This window comes from Microtus pennsylvanicus, chromosome 10 (assembly GCF_037038515.1).
Source record: "Microtus pennsylvanicus isolate mMicPen1 chromosome 10, mMicPen1.hap1, whole genome shotgun sequence".
NCBI classification, from domain to species: Eukaryota; Metazoa; Chordata; class Mammalia; order Rodentia; family Cricetidae; genus Microtus; species Microtus pennsylvanicus.
The window spans coordinates 39527085-39546689 of record NC_134588.1 but is presented as its reverse complement, the minus strand read 5'-3'; the positions used below and the strand labels follow the sequence as shown (position 1 = coordinate 39546689).

The window sequence follows — 19605 nt, the reverse complement described above, 5'->3', positions numbered from 1 at the left end:
GACACTGCTATTATATTATGTAGAGCTTATTTATGTTTAAAATTATTACCAAATATTATACCTAAAAATATTAACTTAAAATATAGATTCAGTTACAGAACACTTCCATAGTAATATTACAAGAAATAAACAATTGGAAAACCCAAGTGATTTGTCAGTAGGTACAGATATCACATAAAGACATTCTTCCTTGGGTGAGATTGGTCTTCACTCCTTCAGCAGTCCATAGTTGCATGCTCTTTGTCTGGGTGTGAGATCCTGTGAAAGTTTCCCCTCTGTGTTAACACATCTTTTGATATTGTCACTGTTCAAATCTTATGAAACCAATTACAGAAGATATGGTTGCACAGAAGATTTTGTGGTATTCTGACTTTTTTTTTGGTATTCTGGCTTTTAAGATCTTTCTGACACTTCTTTGAAGATGTTTCCTAGCCCACAGAAGCAGGAAGTATGGTTTATATGTATTTGCAGGACGGGGCATCCCACATTATTTATTTCTGAAATGCAGCAAGTTGTCTGTTTGTGATTTTTTATAATGATTTCCATTTGCTGTAAAGATAAGTTTATTTGATGAAGGATGATGATAGCAAAAAATGTCTATTGATATAAAGAAAATTTAGAATGTAGTTAGGCATTATGTTGGTCTGTTAAAATGGTGGTAGTAGATTTTCTCTTAAAACTCTTGATTGTACTAACCCTGGGATATCGGGTAGGTTTCAAGAACAAGACACGATTTTTCTTCCTGTTAAGTGGGCCTTAAATCCAATTATTGAGCCATTGGTTACCATTACAGAAGCGTCACTTATAATATCTTTCTAAATATCTTGCTGCGTCAGCCTTTGTTGTGGGTCATAGGTGTCAAGACTGGGTACACCTATTAATTGCATACCTTCTTTGGGAAATCACACAGTACTTTCTGGTACTATAGAAGCTAGACAATAGCAAGGAGACTTTTAGTTTAGAAATGTGTCTTCAGCAGTAGAGACTTAAGTTAAAGCTCTGAGATGCAATGAAGGGCAACAGAAATAGCATTTATTATTTTAGGGTCTCACCTGAACTATTCCACTCATCCATTTGAAAAGAGGTTACTGATATTTGGTTCTGGGGATTCTATAAATATATGGTTCTTGTTGGGGGCATTGTCAGCATAAGTAACATAATTTGGTTTTATATATAAATATAAATCTTACATATAATATATATATATAAACAAACAATAGTAAATATAAAATAATATAATTCATTGAAGCTTTTTCCAACAACCTTGGTATTATTTGTTTCTCCATATCCCCTTTTTTGGGAAATAACTTTTTTATTAATAAAAATATATTTATTTTACTCAATAGTTCTTTTATGGGAGCACAATGTAAACATTAAATAACCTAACAAAATACCAAAACAACAGGAACAAAAGGAAGATAAAATGAATTCAAAACATCAAACCATAGCAAAGAAAACAAGAAAACCCAGAACAAACAAAACCCACCAAAAAAACAAACAAAAAAATTAAGCTTAGCAGCTTGCTTAATTAAACTATTAGCTAAGTCTTGCTTCAGATTTTGTAGTGCAGTCCTACAGCCTGGGGCTGGCCTTGGAAACGTGGTAGGAAGGCAGGTACCAATTGTGCAATGCCTTTTCAAAGATAGTATAGCCACGCCTTCTTAGGCCTTGCAGGGCGTCCTCTGAGGAGGAGGCCTTGGTGATAGGGTGGAGAACGCCGTGGGCACAAGTTGTCTGTAGCTTCTTTGGCCTCCTCCTTTCCCTCAAGAGCAGCTGTGAGACTTAGTGCTCCTGCTGCTGAAGCTCTGTCTGTAGGAAGCTCTCATCCTGGGTTGTGACCTGCTCCAGCTCTGACTGGAGATTTTCTGAACTCATCTCTGGGACACTGACATGATGCTGCAGCTTTTCTGCCAGGTCCCCGTGCTGGGTGACCAGCTGCTTTTGTTTCAGTACATTCTTCAGTCCTTCATCTAGGCTTTCTTGCTCCTGCTGCTGCTCAGCACAGGGGCCACAGATCTTCTCATGCACCTCCTTCAAGAGCCTCTTTGCCTCCTCACAGGTCTCTTGCAGTTCAGTCTTCTCCTTTCGCAGCAATCTGTTCTTCAGTCTCAATACATGTACTTTTTTCTTCAGCTGAGTCCGATCTCGTAGGACCTGGCCATGGCAGTAACCGACTGATTCGGTCTTCTCCATCAGCTGATTGCACTTGTCCACAGCCTTACTGATCTCCCTGGGCAGTTTCAGCTGGTCAGACACCACCTGCTTATGCTCCATTTTGAGCATCTCAAACTCAAAATTCAGCCTGTTGTTCAAATCCTTATAGGTGTAATTGGCCAAGAATTCACGTAGCTCATCGGACTCACATGTCATTTCATGTAACTGATGGGTGAGTTCCTCCAACTTTTTCATCTGCTGCTGCTTCTCAGTGAAGGTGGAGAGTTGGGATAGTGTCTCCCCAGTAGTCCTGCATCTTCCCCAGAACAATTTACTTCTCTCTGTTTTCCAGTGAGACCTAAAGAAGCTAAATAAGAAGGTGAACCCAAGGAAAAACATATAGTTATCCTCTTGGCTATGGGAAGTAGACAAAATTGCCAGGGAAAAAATTGGGATCTTGGGGGTAGGGTGGGATGGGGGTAAGGGGAGATGGGGAGAGAAAAGGGAGAAGGGGAGGAAAAGGGGAACTTGGGGGAAAAGGAGGATTGGGATAAAGGAAGGTTGGATAGGGGAGCAGGGAAGCACAAATCTTAGTTAAGGGAGCCACCTTAGGGTTGGCAAGAGACTTGAACCTAGAGTGGCTCCCAGGAGCACAAGCTGATGTCCCCAGTTAGTTCCTTGGGCAGCTGAGGATAGGGAACCTGAAATGACCCTATCCTATAGCAATACTGCCGAATATCTTGCATATCACCATAGAACCTTCATCTGGTGATGGATGGAGATAGAGACAAAGACCCACACTGGAGCACTGGACTGAGCTCCCAAGGTCCCAATGAGGAGCAGAAGAAGGGAGAAGATGAGCAAGGAAGTCAGGACCACGAGAGGTGCACCCACCCACTGAGACAGTGGGGCTGATCTATTGTGAGCTCACCAAGGCCAGCTGGACTGTGACTGAAAAAGCATGGGATAAAACCGGAGTCTCTGAACATGGCGAGCAATGAGGGCTGATGAGAAGCCAAGGACAATGGCACAGGGTTTTGTTCCTACTACATGTTCTGGCTTTGTGGGAGCCTAGCCAGTTTGGATGTTCACCTTCCTAGATATGGATGGAGGGGGGAGGACCTTGGACTTTCCACAGGGCAGGGAACCCTGACTGCTCTTTGGACTGGAGAGGGAGGAGGGGGAGAGGAGTGGGAAAAGGGGGAGAAGGATGGGAGGAGGGGGAGAGAAATGGGAGAATGGGAGGAGGCGGAAACTTTTTTTTTTCCTTTTCTCAATAAAAAAAAAAAGAAAAAAATCAAGTCAATTCAACTCTTCATGGGCAGAGCAGTGAAAAGATTCTAATGAAGCAGAGAGAAATCTCTAGTGTTCGAAGGAGGAAGTGCTGAATGGCTTCCCTTGTGTCACAGGAAAGACTCATGGAAGTAAAACTCAGCTTGTGGTCACTTCAGGGAGCAATAATTAGCAAGAAGGCAAAGGCTATGCCTGTGACATCAGCAGTTCCTTCTCTGGAAATTCTATTGTATCCTGGAGAGCTCGTGGAATCCTGTGATGTCACTTGTGTTCTAGCAACTCAACTGCCCTCAGGACGTTCGTTCAGTGGCTGTAAGATTCGCTTATAGACATGTTGTCTAGACTGAGGAAACTACTTGCGAGAGAGAATGGAGATCAAGGAGAGACCAGAGTGAGGAAGAAGGAATCAGGCCCTAGGTCTCATATCCCCTTTTTTCAATTACACCCTTCTCCTGTCCCTAGGTAGAGCTCCTTTCCTGCTTTCTTCTCTCATTCCTTCTCTCCATAATCTCTTAATAATTTCTTGTACAGTAGTAATGTATATGACATTTAATTTCTGAATCCACTAAGATGCTACTGTACAATACCTTAGTATTGTTTCTTGCTACAGATATTCAAAATTCTTGGGTCAGCTATTGTTTTTCAAATTGCATAAAAGTAGTCTCGAAAAGCAAGGGCATTCATGACAGTTTTGGGATGATGGAGTCATACTTGGTCAAAAAATGACCAAGGAAAAACAGACCTCACTGGAGATATATTGTTTTGGTACTGAACTAAGAATATTCCCAACACTAGGAAAGCACAGTTGGACAGGTATTTGTGAGTCAAGCCCACTCTGGTTTACATACCAACATACAGGAGAGTCAGGGCTTTATTGAGAGATCTTCTCTCAAAAACAAAGGAAATAAAACATCAATCAGAAAATGAATATTAGGATTTGCTGAATTTACTAAGATAAATTTAAAAGGAATAGCTAAGAAATATAATAACATTTTGAAATAGGACAAATATAAAAAATATTAGATCAAGATTAAAAATTTATACCCTAGGATTCAATGATTTCTAGTTAATATATATTCAAGACATCTTACAAAATAGGCAAAAATTGTTAATTAATTTATTATTTTTTAAGGCAGGGTTTCTCTGTAGCTTTTGAGCCTCTCCTGGAACTAGCTTTTTAGACCAGGCTGGCCTCGAACTCACTGAGATCCACTTGCCTCTGCCTCTGCCTCCCAAGTGCTGGGATTAAAGGTGTCCACCACTACCACCTGGCTAGAAGTTATTTAGAAATACAAATAACTCATATTGCCAAAGAAAAGTAGATGAGTAATCCTAAAAATTGATACATATTGGAATCTTATTTCCATTTTAAAATAAAGATTTACATATGTAGATATCCACAACAATCTGTACAGCACTAAAATTCCAGAAGTCTAGCCTCTTGCATTTATCTATGTCTCTAATAATACTGCAACATAGGAAAAGAATGTCTTTTTAAGAAAAATATAACTTATATCATCCTGTTATCAGCTTTTCTCCATAATATGCATCTCAATTTATTATCCAAAAATATCTCTTGTAATATCACAAATAATACAAAGAGTCAAATTATTACTCTAAAGTAAGATGTATAAAATGTGGACATTAAAGATTGATGGTTTATATAATTTGAAGAGACCTCTCTACATAAGGTATGACAATAAAATCAAGCTACCCAGATAGAGAAACAAACAAAAAACTAGACCATTTACAAAGATGATAAGTTATTTCAAATGCTTTGGACATCTACTGAAATATTTAAAAGAATATTAATTTTTGAAGACTCGTGTATAATATGTACTTTATTCAACGTGTATGAGAAAACACCTCAAGGATTTTTTGTACAGTTAAAATTTGAGTTTTCTTTATGTGCTACCTTTGCTCCATTAGCCCACCCTATTTTCTTGATGATTTTAAATTCAGATATATACTTCTATCACATATCTGCAAATACACTACAACAAACACAGAGTCAGCAAAAGAAATAAGATGAGGCTTAAGACCTATGATATTCATTAACCATTTCCTATCTATACTGTAATTTTCTCATACCATGGCTTGTTTAGAACTTCATGTTTCTAATCATGGAAAATATAGATGTTCCTGATTAAATATTGAACTGTCTCATGTTTCCTTAATTCCCTTTTTTATTAACTCTGTATCTAACCTAAAACAGTTGACTGTAAAGTACAACCTTTGCAATGCATCCTAAGCAGAGCACAGACTTCCATCAACGCAGAAGCAAAGAATGCCAGCAGTTAATTCTTAAAATCTGTAACAAACATTTTTGTATAATCTATTTACCATCAGTCTCCAGCAATGTGTCTGGCAAATGTATTGATTCATAATCATCTTCAGTCAATGACTACAAAATTTTATGTAGCCAGGTCCACACAAAAACAAGGTTCTTGAACTAATGTGCGTCTACATTCCCAGGTCATGCTCACTCACATAAGGGTCAGAATATACTGTCTCTTTGCTCTTCTGATTAAAAGCTGTAGCTTGCATTCTCCAAATTACTGTTGAAAATGAGACTTTTAGATGAGAATGAAAAAAAAAAAAACCGTAACTGTCTTGCCTCTAATGTGGGCTATGAGAATATCCGAACCCTTTGTAAAGGATTCAGAAGAGGACAAGCAGAGAGATGATTGCTTCAATTTTGCTATTATTCTAAAATATTTTGTTACTTTCATGAAACATTTTTTTCATTTATTTTTTCAACCTTATTTTTACTTAAAATTAGTAAGAGTAACACAAAAATCATAAATGGCTCTTTGTCATCATTTAGGCTGAATTTTTTAAACATGACAATTATGTTTAAGATCACTAAGAAAGATCACTGAATTTTTCAGCTCACATCTCACAGAAAGACAAGAAGAAGGGAAAAGAAAAATTAGACATTTTGGTTACTCTGATAATGGACATTTTGTAATCTGATTTATTTTATAGGTCTTAAAGAAAGGAACTTTGTGCATAGCTAATGTTGCAAGTAGACAGTGAAAAAAGTTCCACATTATCAGAAATCCAATTAGCAGACACCCTGTAGCTTTCCATTAGCACCATACTGCAATTCAACGCAATTCATTTTAAAAACAATTGGATTTTAATAGAGTCTCTGATGGCAAAGCATGGTGGATTGTGATTACAGGACTTGGTATTGTAGTATTCCTTCAGTTGAATGTTGCAAGGGAATTGTTACTATAAATGAAACTTTAGTCAATTTAAAACTCAAATATTATCATTTTATTTTATATTTAGAAACATTATGCTTATATTATCCATAAATAATAATAAAATTTTTACATATAATTTTCTAGAATCACTTAAGATATTATTTATCTCCATAAAGGTTCCCCATATTATTTTTTATGAAATCAACTGATTTCCTTCACTTCTTCATTTATTAAATAATATTTTGAGAAACTCTGATTAAGTCCTTCATCATGTCTTCATCAAGAAACACACCATTTATGACTTATGACATTTAAGAAATTTCAAATTGCTAATACATAATAAATGCTGACATATGCGACAACAAATAATGTAAAGCCCACACAAAGAATCATCTTTAATTGGATCTGGATAAATATACAGCTTACCATTGAGATCATTAAGGACAAGATAAGCAGAGAATGTTGTAAAGAACATTGTACAAATTGGTATGGCTGACATATAAAAAAATTAGAGGGCAGTTAATATCCAAATCATACAATGTATTTTGTGTGTCAAAGGTGAATTTCATTATTATGAAATTCAATGTTAGCTAAGCAGCTTTCATTCTCTCTTCCACATACACATATATATACACTTATGAGGTATACAAATATTGCATGTGTTACTATTTAGCCTTTTTTGGAGGAAGTCAAATAATACAAGACCATAATATAGATAGTGTAATAGGTACAAGCATACAGAAGCCAAAGTGGATTTTTTTTTTTGCTTGAATACATGCTTTTTTCTTTTGGAAACTAGCCCAGTTTACTATACTTTTTGTTTTTAAATCATTTTTAATCGAATATTTTTATTCTTTGATTATTCCATACATGTACACCCATGTTAACAAATATTAATGATGGTTTTATTTACAAGTGCCAAATTATAAAACAACCAAGATGCTTTTGCTTAAAACATAAAGTCTGGTATACAACGCTTTTGGGCATCTTTGGCATGTCTTGTGTGTAGAATATATACTGTGATATATCCAGCCATCCTGTGATAGCATGTGTGTGCATGACCTATGCATGTATGAGCATTTGTGTGTGTGCACATGTGTGTATATCTTAAAGATCCTGTTTTATACTGACCATGCTACAAAATTACCTATCCTGCTTCAGTAAGGTCTCATCTGAAGTAAATACATCTCTAACAGCCCTCCTCCAAAGTAAGATAGATTACTTTCATGTTATTAGGAGGTAGGACATCAGCATGTCAGTTTGGAGTGAAGTGTTAATTTAGCACTAAAATATACTTACATATACACCCCAAAACACATACAAACATGCACAAACATTCACATACAAGAAAGTTTTATAATTGATTCTAATTTTTATTCTAAAACTAAAGTCCTAGACTACAATTTGGGCACAGTATATTTTTGTAGTTCCATCTACAACTTTAACATTTTAAGCACTTTCCCCCATAATTTCCCATTGATCCAATTATTACTTCTTCAGGGTCATGTTGTTTTGGTTCTTTCAACATAAAACTAGGAAATTGAATGAAGTACTTTGTCAGACTTATAATCTGGTGAATGACAGTAATCTTATTCCATACTTAAGCTGTCAGTGATAAAATTCCATTTGTATCTGTAAATAAAGTATTGTGAAGAAAGGTAATCCATGGAGAATAAAAGGCAACTTTTATTGTGAGAATATAGAAAATACAACATTAAAAATATTTTAAACACAATGTTTTTAAAATGGTAATTTTCCTTTTGCATAATTTCTTTTAGATTAAGGTTTACAAACCACATTTTCACTACATTTAGTAATCAACCTGTTTTATATTATTGAAATATATTTTTTTTTACTTTATTTCTTCCTTGTAACAAGTAACACGTACCAGTGGAATCGTTTCCACTTTTCCTATTTCAAGGCCAATCTTGAGTTTTTTTCACTGCTATCTAGAATGACTAAACTTTAAATTCTACTATAACAGCCTTGGAATGAATATAGTAAAGGAATCTGCCAAGAATTCTCACGTGGTGACAGATGAGGAAATAGTTATCACCAAATCTTCCTTGTTTGGATAAGATATAAAAGGGGGAGAAAAGGATTTTCTTTTCAATAATACTTTTCCTGTGAAAGTGAACCGTCTTATGTTGGTTCCACAGTGAAATCCTAATGTCAATTGTGTATCACTGAAAAGACCATTATCTTAAATGACTATATATCCTTCCCACATGTCTGGAAAATAATAAGGAACTTGATGTGACAGTGAGACAGACATCTCTTTCAGGTCTAGCTTCCAAGAAACAAGTGAATCTGACTAAGACTATTGCCTTCTTTCACTTTTGTCGTTTTGGTAAACCTTGTCAAAAGTTATATTGGACAAATTTGCTACAATGTGTAGTGGATTGAATAGGATTCTCCCACATGCTCTTATATTGGACTGCTTAGTCATTAGGGAATGGTATGGGTACTACTTGAGAGAGAATATGAAGTGTGACATTGTCTAAGTAGGTATGGCCTTGCTGAACGAAATGAGTCATTGAGGGTGGGCTTTGAGGTTTCAAGAGCCCTAGTCAGATCTTCAGATCTAGTCTCTCTCTCTCTCTCTCTCTCTCTCTCTCTCTCTCTCTCTCTCTCTCTCTCCTCTCCTCTCCTCTCTCTCTCTCTCATCTGTCTGTCTCTTTCTGTAGTCTACTGATCCAGATGTAAAATTCTCAGATCCATCTCAAGCACCATGTATGCCTAAATGATTTAACAGTATCAATGAACTAAACCTCTGAACCTGTAAGCAAGCTCCTTTCAAATGCTTTCTTTTATCAGAGATGTCACAGTCATAGTGTCTCCTCAGAGCAATAGGAACCCAATCTAAGATACTACTGGAAATATATTTTTGTTGTTTTTGTTTTCTAATCTGAGAGATCAAGGAGACCCATCAGGGGCTACCACTGACTCTATACGTACATATTCTATGCATAGTCATCATTCTGCTTATGTGTGTGTGTGTGTGTGTGTGTGTGTAAACCTAAGTCCATACCAATGTATTATTTACTTCTATATCATATCCCACTTTATGTGAAAACAAACGTTTATAAACAATCATTTTGGGAATTTGGGCATTGTTTTCTCCAAAATACTTGTTGAGCAAGTATTTTTAGGGTTTATGAAGACCTTTCAGGGTCATGTTTCATCAAACCACATTGGCCTGAAAGGAATCCACAGGATCTCATCCTCTGTGTAAACAAAAGCAGAAGCTCTTTTCCAAAGTAGTATATCCTTACACTCAATTTTAAAGTCAAGGCACCTTTAAAAAGTATGTGTTGATTTAGCTTAGCAGACAGTACAATGAAATGTCTACTTGTAGTTAGCTCAATCATAGTCAAAAGATTCAAAGAAAACACAATAGTATACATAATCCAAACTTTGTATTTTTATCTTTATGTGGCTTATTATTATTTAATCTATGACTATGTGTACTCTTTTATATTACTTTTAATGTCTCTTTAAAGACTTTACTTCTTTTCATAACTGTCTATCCTCTTTTTCATCTCTCTTCCAAGACTATGTATGTTTTTATACACACTGTGTCTCACTGAGTGGTCTTTTATGTCTGAATTTGTCCTATTGTGTATCTGAAACCCTGTTCTGACAAAGGGCATTTTAAAATGGTAAGCAGTGTGGTTGTGGCAGCCCTGGATGCTGGCCCTGCCTCTACTGGCCTTTTAACAGGGCAGAAGTAGTTCACTATAACTGCTAGCCATGCTTGCTGCTCAGTTCCAGAGACACGGTGGGTCTATTTTGCCATTTAGAAAGTCGTAGCACTCTACTCACAATCCTTATTTAAGTGCTCCATAGATGGACATCCGGAAAGAGCCATAGCTGTTCTTACTGCCCATACAAGCCAGGAAGCTATCTTTTAAAGGGGCTGTGCCTCTGCCTGTGTCTAGCAAACAGAGCCTATCTGAAAAAAAAAATAAAATAAAAAGTGGCTACCAAGAAGCTCCCCTTAACTTTTGTTTTGTGTGTCTAGATTTTTTTTTCTTAAGCTTTTGTAGGTCTTATGTGGATTTATGACCCAGACAGTATGGCCATTTTGTAGTTAGAGACTGCTCATTTGTTTCCCGCCCACCCAGACCTGAATAATTACACAGAAACTACATTAATGACAACATTGTTTGGTTAACGACTCTAGCATAATCCCAGCTGGCTCTTACATTAAATTAAATTAACCCATTTCTAATAATCTGTGTATCACCATGAGGCCATGCCAAATTGTTAAGATTCCAAAGGTTACATGATGAGCTTCTCCTTCAGCAGTATATGGTATCTCTTTGATTCTGCCTACTCTCTCTATATTTATCTCCATTTGGGTTTTTTGCCTGATTTTACTCTGCCACGCCATTGGCAAAACAAGTTTATTTATTAATCAATGGTAACAGAATATATTCACAGCATATAGAGGGGAATTCCTCGTTTATTTGTTGTTTTTTAAGATTTTAAGTAGCTAAATCAGCTTGTCTGTTTTTATTACTTTTTTTTCAAGTTCCCTATCTATGCATAGCAATATGTGTTATTAATCACAAATCTAACTGGTATACTTTAATAATGTAGAGTGATCATATTCATTTAGTCAGCTTCCATTATCCAAGTAACTCAGATCATGGCCCTCTTCATGAAAATTTTCATTGAAAATATAATCAGGGATTCTTCTTTTATGTTGCATTCCTTCCTAGTGTTCTTTGAACCAATTCTTTTATAATTAAACACAGTGCAGTGTTCTCTTGATCTGAGCTCTGTGTTTTAACTTATTCTTGGCATTCTCTAGTCATAATGTAACTCAGAAGTGGCAAAAACTGAAAGTCAATGTGGAAGAAACAGCCTGCCACCTACTAATCTCATCCTTACCCCATGAATCTACAGCAAACACAGAACCTTTATCATGTCCCCATTCTTTTTGCTTTTCGAAAAAATGATGCACATGGGATCAATGGCGTGCCATTTGAGGAATTCTCTTCTTTCATTTAATAATACATAGTTAACATTCATCTGTGTTTTCTGTGGCATAATGGATTAATTTTTAAAAATGTATTAGCTTTCATTAATTATATATAATAATGGTTCTCATTTGACATATCATACATGAATATAATATATTTTGAACATATGCAATCTTCCCTACTATCCTATTATGCCCCCCATTCAGTCCTGCTAATCCACTTTCTTTTACCAACTCTACCTAAGTAGATTCTGCATATTTCCATGATGCTTTAATTTGTTCATATATTTTTTCTCAGGCAGCCAGAAATCCATTTTGAGATCAGATTTCTCTCTGTGTGAACTCTTGGTGAGAAGTAATTTAGAGTACCAGAGAGATATATTGATTTCTTTTTAGGGCAGTAGCCCTAATGAAGCAAAAATCTGCACTAGGTCCCATCTCTTAAAGAGATAACATAGCACTTAACAACATTAATACATTGGTACCAAACTTTCAACATATGAACTGTTGGGGGAAAAAAAACAGAAAAACATCGATTCACACCCCTCCTGTCAAAACTTAGGAGTATTCATGGAAGAATGAGTATTGCAAAAGCCAAAAGTGGTGGGTGACATCACATAAATAGTCTTTTCTGCATATTTTTGGACCCACAGTCTTTCTGACAATACTCACAAGACCTGCAAAAAGCATATAAATCCCAGTAGGAGCAAGGATGGCTAACATGTAGTCTCACTGTTATTTGAGGAACATTTGGCACTTGATAGATGATGCGAAAGGCAGAATCCATTGTATTATTATTGATTTGGCCATCCTTAAGGGTAAGCACAACACCTAAAAGTAGCTGGTTAAGACCAATCAGATATGATGGGTTAAACAGACAAAAAAGAGAGACAAAAAAAAAAAAGATAGAATACCACATTGGGAGAGTAGAGAGGTAAGAGTGTGATGAAAAGAAATGGGGGTGAATGTGCCAAAGAACATTGTCTTAAGTTCTCAAAGAAATAGTAAAAATATTATTGTAAAATAAAATCCATTGTTTCTTTTTTATTTTATCTCAGCCATTCTGAAAGGTGTAAGATGGTAACTTGGTAACTCAGGGTGGTTTTGATTTGCATTTTTCTGATAGCTAAGGATGTTTAACATTTCCTTAAGAGACATTTCAGCCTGTTAAGAATTCTGTGTTTAATTCTGTACCCCATTTTTAATTGGGTTATTTAGAATTTTGATGTCTAATTTCTTAAGTTCTTTAAATATTTTGGAGATCAGTCCTTTGTTTGATGTGGGGTTGCTGAAGAGCTTTTTCCATTCAGTAGGCTGTCTTTTTGTTTTATTGACTTGTTTCATGCTTTACAGAAACTTCTTAGTTTCAGGAGACCTCATTTATTTATTGTTGCTCTAAGTTTCTGTGTTACTAGGATTATATTGAAGAAGTGGTCACCTGTGCCAAACATTGCAAGCTACCTCCCACTTTCTCTTCTATCAGGTTTAGTGTGGTCAGATTTATATTGAGGTCTTTAATTTATTTGGACTTTTTGTGCTCTGGGATAGATCAGGATCTATGTTCATTTTTCTACATGTTGACATTCATTTTTTTCATTTTATAACTTTAGCTTCTTTGTCAAAAATCAGGCATTCATTGGTGTTTGGATTAATATCTGGGTCTTCAAGTGTATTCCATTGGTAAATCTCTCAGTTTTTATGTCAATACCAAACTGTTTCATTACTGTAGCTCTGTAATAGAGCTTGATGTCAGGGATGGTGATGCCTCCAGAAGTTCCTTTATTGTGCAAGATGGTTTTGGATATTCTGGTTTTGTTTTGTTTTGTCTTTCCATCTGATGATGATTATTGTTTTTTTTTTCAAGATCTGTCAAGAATTGTGTTGGGATTTTGATGGGGACTGCATTGAATCTATAGATTGTTTTTAGTAAGATTGCCATTTTTATTATGTTGGTCATAGTTATTCAAGAGCATAAGAGATGTTTACATTTTCTGGTAACTTCTCCTATTTCTTTCTCAAAGACATAATGTTCTTATTGAATAGGTCTTTCACTTCTTTGGTTAGTGTTATCCCAAAGATATTTTGTGTTATTTGTGGCTATTGTTAAAGGTAATATTTCTCTGATTTCTTTCTCAGCTTCTTTATTATTTGTAAATAGGAGGGTTACTGATTTTTTTTTTTGAGTTTATCTTGTATCCTGCCACATACTAAAGGCATTTATCAGTTGTAGTAGTTACCTGATAGAGTTTGGGGGTCACTTTTATATACTATCATATCACTTGCAAATAATGAAAGTTTGACTTCTTCCTTTCCAATTTGAATTTCCTTGATCTTCTTTTGTTTGTTTATTGCTATAGCCAGAATTTCAAGAACTATGTTAAAGAGATATGGAGAGAGTAGACAGCCTTGTCTTGTTCCTGATTTTAATGGAATTACTTTGAGTTTCTCTTCATTTAATTTGATATCGTCTGTCAGCTTGCTGTATATTGCTTTTATTATGTTTATGGCTAAGATCAAAAATGGATGGAAATAGAAAACACTATCATGAGTGAGGTAAGCCAGACCCAAAAGGAGGAACATGGGATGTACTCACTCATATTTGGTTTCTAGCCATAAATAAAGGACATTGAGTCTATAATTAGTGATCCTAGAGAAGCTAAATAAGAAGGAGAACCCATAGAAAAATATATAGTCATCCTCCTAAATATTAACCTTCATCAGACAATGAAAGGAGACAGAGACAGAGCCCCACATTGGAGCACCGGACAGAAATCTCAAGGTCCAAATCAGGAGCAGAAGGAGACAGAGCACAAGCAAGGAACTCATTACCGCGAGGGGTGCACCCACACACTGAGACAATGGGGATGGTCTATTGGGAACTCACCAAGGCCAGCTGGCCGGGGTCTGAAAAAGCCTGGGATAAAACCGGACTCTCTGAACATAGCGGACAATGAGGACTACTGAGAACTCAAGAACAATGGCAATGGGTTTTTGATCCTACTGCACGTACTGGCTTTGTGGGAGCCTATTCAGTTTGGATGCTCACCTTACTAGACCTGGATGGAGGTGGGTGGTCCTTGGACTTCCCACAGGGCAGGGAACCCTGATTGCTCTTTGGGCTGACGAGGGAGGGGGACTGATTGGGGGAGGGGGGGTGAAATGGGAGGCGGTGGCAGGGAAGAGACAGAAATCTTTAATAAATAAATAAATTAATTAATTAATTAAAAAAACACCAATGATAGCTTATGCTGGAGAAAATGTGGAGTATGGGAAAAATCATTTATTGCTGTAGGAATACAATTTGTACAAGCACTTTGTAAATCAGTATGCCGGTTTTTCAGAAAATTTTAATCAACCTACCTTAGGATCCAGCAATACCACTCCTAGGCATATACTCAAAAAGTACTGAATCATATTACAAAGACATTTGTTCAGTTATGTTCATAGCAGCATTATTTGTAATAGCCAGAACCTGAAAACAACCTAGATGCTCTTCAACTGAAGAATAAATAAAGAAAATGTGGCACATTTACACATTAGAGTACTACTAAGTGGGAAAAAAAAAACAATGGTATCTTGAATTTTGAATGCAAATGGATGGGCTAGAAAACTATTCTGAGTGAGGTAACCCAGATCCAAAAACATGAATATGGTATGTACTCACTCATAAGTGGATACTAACTATAAACAAAGGATATTGAGCCTATAGTTCATGATCTTAGAGAAGCTAAGTAATAAGGTGAACCCTAAATAAAACATATAGATCCAGGTGACAAGATCACCTGTAAAAATAGGGGTGGGGGAAGAAAGAGGATGAAAAGGGAAGAGAAGGGGAGATGGGAGTGGTAAGGAGAACTTGAAGAAATGAAATAATCGATGTGGAGGAAAGACAGAGATGGGAGTAAGGAAGAGATATCTTGATTGAGGGAGACATTATGGGGTTAGCAAGAAACCTGATTCTGGGTAAATTCCCAAGAATTCACAAGGATGACACCAGATAAGACTCTAAGCAATGGAGGATAGGGGGCCGAACTGTAGTAAGACTGATGAATATCTTAAATATCACCATAGAACCATCATCTAGCAACAGATGGAAACAGGGGCAGAGACCAACATCGGAGCACTGGACAGTTTCCAAAGCCCAGTTGAAGAGTAGGAGGAAGGAGAATACGAGCAAAGAGGTCAAGACCAAGATGGGTACACTCACTGACAAAGTCTATCTGAGCTAATGGGAGATCACCAACAACAGATAGAGTGGGAAGTAACAAGCATAAGACCAAATTAGTCCCTCTGAATGTGGTTGACAGATGCATGGCTGGTGAAGATTGAGGGGCCACTGTTAGTGGCACCAGAATCTACCCCTACTGCTTGTACTGGCCTTTTGGAAACCTATTCTCTTGGGATGGATACTTTGTTGAGCCTAGATATAGTAGAGAGGGTCTTGGACCTTCTCTAAATCAGTTGCCTTACTCTCTCTGAGAAGGGGATGGGATGAGGGGGTATGTGGAGGAAATATAGTAGGGGTGGGAGTGGGAACTTGGATTGGGGTATAATAAAATAGATAGTTTCTTTTCACTTTTAAAATAAAATATAAAATCCAAATGTTCTGAATGTCATTTAATAACACTGATATCTCAAATTTTGCAATTATTTATTGTAACCATGTGCTGCCTTCCTTGGGTGCTCTTAGACTTAGTGTCACATTTATTTCAGAGCACTTTTCAATTGTTTCATTTTAGAAGAGGCTATTTTCTATTTAGCTACCTTCCTTATAATCTTATTCAGTGACATACTAAGTTTTCACTTTTTATTTTCTAGAAGTGGTGCTTAATGTTTCTGTGATAGCCTTTCTTTATCTCACTGAAATAAACTTTTAAGAAAGCAAAAGAATTTTTGTTTGTATATTCAGTTTTATTACTGGTATTTAGCACAATAATCACACAAATGTCCTTTCAAAATTATATTTGTACCCATCTACAATCCCCAAAAGTATTTACACCAAAAAGTAAATGTTTTTAAGGAATGCAAGAGGAGGCTGCGAAAATTATTTGGTATTTCCCAGGGCTTTGTATTCTTGAGACCCTGTGTTGGGCTCACAGCAGCCACATTGGGCAGCTCACAATTATTTGTCACTTTAGTGGAGATCTGATTTTCTGTTTTGGCTTTTGGAGGCACCACACTAATGTTCACATACATATACATACAGTAAACTAAAAAAAAAAACCATTTTAAACTAAAATTCAAAAGTACATAGCTTATATTTGGGATCAGACATTTAATAGTAAGCATTACGCATATGTAACAGGCATTTTCTAAACTAAAAATGGTCATACTTTATAAATAACATATATTCTGGTAGAAGAAATACATTTTGGCATATATTTTTAAAATAAATACATAAAATTATAATTAAAGTAAGCAGTAAAGAGTAAATACAAAATTTTACAAAAGATGAAGAGAGGTGAGCACCCACCCTCAGGAAGGACTTGGATGCCTTCTCTGATTAATTTGAAAGGAAATATGATTATTTCCAATTAACAAATAGGTAACTGAGTTTCAAAATAAGGAACAATCTGCCACAATAAAAGACAGAAACAATTTGAAAACAATTAAAATAAAGTGAAGATTAAGTATAAGTTACATGAGGCTACTCTTTAGATATGTCTTTATCTGTGTTATAGAGATATTCATTCTCCTTGAGAAACATTAAAATCCTTTAAATTGGAGAACGTAAAATAATAACATTTATTTTAGAGTAGGAAGGAAATTGTCACTTGTGCAGTGTGGCAAGCAGATGGCAGGTTACATACAGCAGAAGCACTTGAAATGAAACTCTACACACCTCAGTGGGGTGCTGGTTTGAACTATATGACAGAGAGAAAGAGAAGTAATTTGGATCTAAGAAATTCAAGGGATGAAAAATAGAGACATTTAGCGATAAGTTAGGTATTGTGGGTGAAAGAGATCATCAAGAGGTCATACTTTTCTTGCTGCTTTCCTAACTTTGAAAACAAAGCAATACTGAATCAGGTCATTTACTGAAATTAATAAAATACAAAAAAGTTACAGATAAGTAAATGAGGAAGGAGAATGATTAAATTTTGTTGTGCTTTGATTAAATTTCTTTTTAAATGTGTAAAATTTTGATTTGGTTATTAGGTAAGTCATTTGTAGTTCATGGAAAAAATGATAGAAATGTTTTAAAGTAACTGCATTTGGTGGCAGTTAGACTTTAAGGTGAGAGAAAATGGCTTAATAACCATACTTGGGTAATTACTACAAGAGACATGTGGACAGTGTAGATTAAGTCAAAAGGAAAAAGAAGTTACTAAGTAGTTATGAACACAAGCTAAGAGAATCATGGACGACAAAAATATGAGTTTTTAACAAGAAGAACATCTTTGGCAGGTTTGACACAACATGACTTTGAATATATTTTTCGTTAACAAATTCTGCTTATTATTTCTATTTAAAGCTGATAGTATTAATAATACTGTGTCTCTGTGTGACCGTGGCCGATGTCTAAGAAACTTGATATTCAAAAAGCCGGGCGATGGTGGCGCACGCCTTTAATCCCAGCACTCGGGAGGCAGAGGCAGGCAGATCTCTGTGAGTTCGAGACCAGCCTGGTCTACAGAGCTAATTCCAGGACAGGCTCAAAAGCCACAGAGAAACCCTGTCTCGAAAAAAAAAAAAAAGACAATTGACCAAACCTTCTTTAACAGAAACATTGTATCTAACAACATGGCAGACATCCATGTCTTATTATATAATCTCCTCTCTATAAATTATTATTTGATATTAAAAATCTATAATTGATTCATTAAATTATTTATTCATCAAATAGTGTATAATTAATGGTTATGGAATTAAAATATAGAATTACATCCATTTAAATAGATATTGAAAGAGAAATTTCTGTAGAAAATATAGTTTAATACATATGTATAGTATCATGTAACAAATTTCCTTAATTATTGAATATTTCTTATATATTGTATCTAAAGTTTTCAGAATTATTATTAAAAATATATAAATAGAATTCAAAAAGTGACACTTATCTTCTCAATATTTAAAAATACTCTAGAGAAAGAATTATTTCAATTTAAAATGTTTTTTCCCAATAAACTTTTCAAGAAATAATTTTATATGGTTGTTCTTAGTGCCTTTCAGTAAACATTTAACATTAACATTTAAAAGATTCATTGTCAATATTATTGTTAAAGGAAATGTAAGCAACACAGCATTTGTTGAAATTCAACTATGTCTTTCTCTTAAGGAGGTTGTTTTTGTTTTGTTTTTAACTTATGAATGTTCGGCATAGGTCAAGTTTGTTTATGGCTAGTTATTTTTTAACAGAACTTGTTTGGCCTTCATCTGCATTTTGCCTTGGGGATTTTTTAACATTTTTCCCTTTTATATTTCTTACTTCCACTGCTTCTTCTGTCTGACTGGCAGCTGACCTGCTTCTGTCCTGGTCATGTCCCTCTTTTTCTCCTCATTTTCTTTGTTTCTCCTCCTCCTCATCGCATTCTTCTCCAGCACAGATTTCTCCCGTTGCAGGGAAGCTGCTTCTTTGGTTCCTGGCCACCCTGCTAGCTCAGACCCAAAATAATCACACAGACATTATATTATTTAAAACACTGTTTGGCCTATTATTTCTAACTTCTTATCAGCTAGTTATTACGTTTTAATTTAACTCATCTCCATTAATCTGTGTATTGCCACATGGCAGTGGCTTACAGGCAAAGTTTCAGCATGTCTGACTCTGGTGGTGGCGCCATAGCTTCTCTCTGACTCTGTATTCTTTCTCCCATCATTCTGTTTAGTTTTACCTGTTTAGGTAAGTTCTTCCCTGCTATAGGTCCAAAGCAGTTTCTTTATTAACCAATTAAAGCAACATAAAGACAGAATGACAACCCCCCACACCATTTCCACTTTTCTTTTTAAACAAAA

The 19605-nt window shown here is 35.7% G+C and overlaps 1 pseudogene; it reads right to left on the bottom strand.

Annotated features, from left to right (window-relative positions):
• Nucleotides 1-1970: 1970 nt before the first annotated feature.
• Nucleotides 1971-19176, bottom strand: LOC142858112 (disks large homolog 5-like; annotated as a pseudogene).
• Between the last annotated feature and the right edge of the window lie 429 nt (nucleotides 19177-19605).